We start from the raw sequence: 3,732 nt of genomic DNA on the forward strand, positions 1-3,732 counted from the left end.
TGTTGCATTGCATAAAGGAAAAATGGAATTATAATGATATGAGAAAAGAAGATTGACATAAAAGGTGAAATTTAAATTTATTGTTATACCATGTGTCTCTTGCATGATATTTTGTTAAAAGTCTTGATATTGCGACAAATGAAAAGATAAATAATCGCTGCGGTAAAACGTTGGATAAGGGGAGGGGGAGAATTTTTATATCGATAATAAATTTTCTCCCGGAGGTATAATCGCGAGGGTTTGTACCTAAATATTTTCACAGGAACCGATTCGAATCGGTAATTTAGACTTTCGCAACGACATATATACATATATGTATATTTCTTCTTTTTTTTTTTTCATCTAAACTCGTTACAATATGCGAACCCTTCCGGGATAGTCTCGACTTGTAAAAATTCGATTCGCCTCCGTCGTAAAGCGCTCCCGAGGCTTTCTTCAAAGCTGACGAATTTTGTGGATCGGATAAATATATTAACAGAGACTCGACGACGAGCAAATGCACGTTAAGCGCAGGAAGCAATGTCAATGACCAGTAACTGAGACAGCGACCACCATCATATGGAACGGAGTGTTAACTTGACACGTCACGAGATCGCTAACCTCTCACATCGGGGCTCACGGCTCGGGGTCCCAACATCTGCATATCGTGACTCGCGACAGGACGAGAAAGGACAGTTGCGTGATGAATAACACGAAACTAGGAAAAATGGAATGAAAGATCAGCGCGCGGAAGCGAAAGGCGAGAGCGAAGGCAAAAGCGTTACGGGAGAAGGAAGGCACACGTTTCTCTCGACACGTCGAGAACACTAGGATACAGCGAGCACACAGGATAGTTTTTGAGAAGCTTGCTACTTACTCTACCGTAATAAAGAAATCCGGCCAAGTAATAAACGCGTATTACGTAGCCAGTTTAACGGTGATTTGCCTGAAACAGTACAACGTCGGTTACGAAGAACGAACAACGTATTTCGGGACCGCGAGATCTAATCGAATTAACGTGGAGCGAATTATCGCTCCATTACTCGAGAGATATCCGTGACTACCCTTACCGGTAACGCAAAGTGAAATGAGACGGGAGACGAGACGGCCTAAAGTTACCACAATCTCAGGCAAAATATGGTATAATCGAGGCCTGCGTGTTATTGGTATTTGTCGTACGACGAGGGAACGAAACTGTACGAAACGGATGTACCGATTGGCTGATGACGGAAGAAACTTTGACAATCCTAGAAATTCTCTCTAGTCGATAGCCAATCAAAACAGTTTGACGAAGCATTTTTAAATCGCTATTGCATTAAGCCTGTATCAGACTGTATCAAGCCTGTATACATTGAAGATTGATAACGTTTTCGAATGTAGCAGGGTTTAATCGCTCTCAGAGCGATTAATGACGTCATTGCATCGTCTCCGCCAATAAATGGCTTGAATTCACAGTAAAATATAGTGATTAATTGAACCGAGTTGGGTTAACCCGTTCATTCGAAAACGCTATTAACCGGACTTGGTGAAATTGGCCCTCAAGATTGAAATTTGACCAATCAAGAGAAAGAAATTTTAGTTCCTTTTGTTCTGTTTAGTCAAATTTCAATCTTTGATCTTCAATTTTCAATGCGTAGTCTGATACGGGCTTTAATCGTATGACAAGCTTTCGAGCGAAAAAAACACAGGTAGACACAATGTCTCTCTGTCTTTCTCTGTCTCTCATGCAATTCGTGAAGCTATCGAATAAAAATAAAGAATTATTAAAGCCTCGAAAATTTTTCTATTTGATAGCAATTGTGTCATTGTGTGTTTCTTGCTGGAAAGCTCACTTTGTCGAACGTACCTACTGGCTATCGAATATAAAATTTCTAGGAATGGCGACCAATCAGTATGGCTTGTCCATAACATATAAAGTCCGAATCACACTAGCGGCTGCGATTGCGATTGCCTCAGCCAATCAGAAAGCACCAATTGCAAGTATGATTGGAGCGTAGCAAATCACAATCACAAACGCAATTGCAGCCGCGAGCCGCTAGTGTGATTCGGGCTTAAAGTGGACTGAGCGTTGCGATAGACAAACGCGCGCTCGCTGTAGAAAGAGAGGTACTACATCGGAGGCCTATGTCTGTCTCTTCCTAACATCTCATTGGTGATTTTATTTCTCTCCATATAGAAAATCACCAATGAACCCACAGTTCCAGTAATTTACTAGAAATCCTCTACTCGGAGCACTTCAAAACACAGCTTGTAATTGGTCCGTTATTTTTTATCGATTCGCTAGTTTCGTTTCGATTGACCAATCGGGACAAAAGATTATAGCGTGAAACCCCATGTCGAGACTGCACATATCTTTCTTTCTCCTGCAGTAGCAAGATTCAATAACTTGCTATCAACAATTTTCGGTATCGTAAACTAGCGACAGCCAATGGCAAGGATAATCTTGGTGAAAGGCGCTCGCTAACGATAACGACAATTGTTGTTAGGACGTTAGAGAATCCCGCTACAAGGTATCGATTATGTAACTTTTCCCCTAGGGCGGAAAAGTGAAAAATTTTGCCATTGGTTTTAATGCTAATATTTTTCACGTTTTCGCCCTAGGGAAAAAGTTACATGATCGGTACCCTGGATTGTGTTCCGATTTCTCATCCGGGTGCACCCGATATTATAGTATACGTAAAGCCCGTTCTACATTGATCGCATGTCGCCAGTCGCAAGCAAATCGACCAATCACAGTCGATTATTCCGTCGAATATTCGGGGAATCGGAACACAGCACAGGATTTTGATGAAAAAAATGCTGGACTCCCGTAAAGCCCGTATCAGACTACATATTGAAGATCGAGATTGAAGATTAAAGATTGAAATTTGACCAATCAGAACAAAGAAATTTTAGTTCCTTTCCTTCTGATTAGTCAAATTCTAATTTTTAATCTTCGATCTTCAATTTTCAATCCGTAGTCTGATACGAGCTTAATGACACGTGACTTTGATTAAAGAATCTAATAATTTATTAACTCGATCTAGCGTCGCATCTGGGAGCCTATTACGGTTTCTGAAGAGAAGTGAAAATTACAAAAGTGAGGAAATTCACTAGAGTATCTACAATTTCATTTGTCGATTTCTAGTAAATCTGTTCACTCTTGTAATTTTCACCTCGTTTCAAGAACCGTAAGTGCCGGTCTACAATAGGCGATTTAAGCCCTAAGCCTTATGACTTAACCTCTAAACTGTGACGTATTTCCGGCCTTAAACATTTTTCGCGCTGCCTTAAGCCCTAATCTCTAAGCCCTAAGCGAGTTGGCCAACTCCCATCTTTTAAAGCTTAGAGCTTGAGGCTAGGATCGATGTAATTTTTCTCTTAAAACAAAGGCTAAATCTTAAATCACCTATTGTAGACCGGCACTAAAACCCGTATCAGACTACACATTGAAAATGAAAGATTAAAGATTAAAGATTGGAATTTGACTAATCAGAACAAAAGAGACTAAAATTTCTTTGTCCTGATTGGTCAAATTTCAATCTTGAATCTTGAATCTCAATCTTCAATGCGTAGTCTGATACGGGCTTAATAGGCCCCCAGATTCGCTAATCCCTTAGTGATTTCCAGTAGACGCGTCGGTAAAACAGAGCCGCCACCTACGCATCTTGGCGACAACCAACAACTCGTTGATGGTAGCGACGCTGCGTGTTAGATGATAGAGGGCACGGCTGCGGCGAACGGCGGGGAGACATCGCCCTAGATAACGGTAGA

The 3,732-nt window shown here is 41.0% G+C and overlaps 1 protein-coding gene across 3 annotated transcripts in view; it reads right to left on the bottom strand.

Moving 5' to 3' along the window:
- Positions 1-1,115, bottom strand: part of LOC115241949 (vigilin) — a 7,619-nt gene extending 6,504 nt beyond the window's left edge. Inside the window, exons 1-2 of one of the 3 annotated variants that reach the window (XM_029817935.1) lie at positions 1,050-1,115; positions 857-925 (exon numbers count right to left, since the gene is read on the bottom strand). The gene's annotated coding sequence lies outside the window, so the exon portion shown is untranslated. Of the gene's footprint in view, positions 1-246; positions 809-856; positions 926-1,049 lie in introns of those variants that run through there. The other 2 variants (XM_029817933.1, XM_029817934.1) reach the window with 2 other exon arrangements.
- Between the last annotated feature and the right edge of the window lie 2,617 nt (positions 1,116-3,732).

Source organism: Formica exsecta, unplaced genomic scaffold (genome assembly GCF_003651465.1).
Source record: "Formica exsecta isolate Colony F162 unplaced genomic scaffold, ASM365146v1 scaffold543, whole genome shotgun sequence".
Taxonomy (NCBI): domain Eukaryota; kingdom Metazoa; phylum Arthropoda; class Insecta; order Hymenoptera; family Formicidae; genus Formica; species Formica exsecta.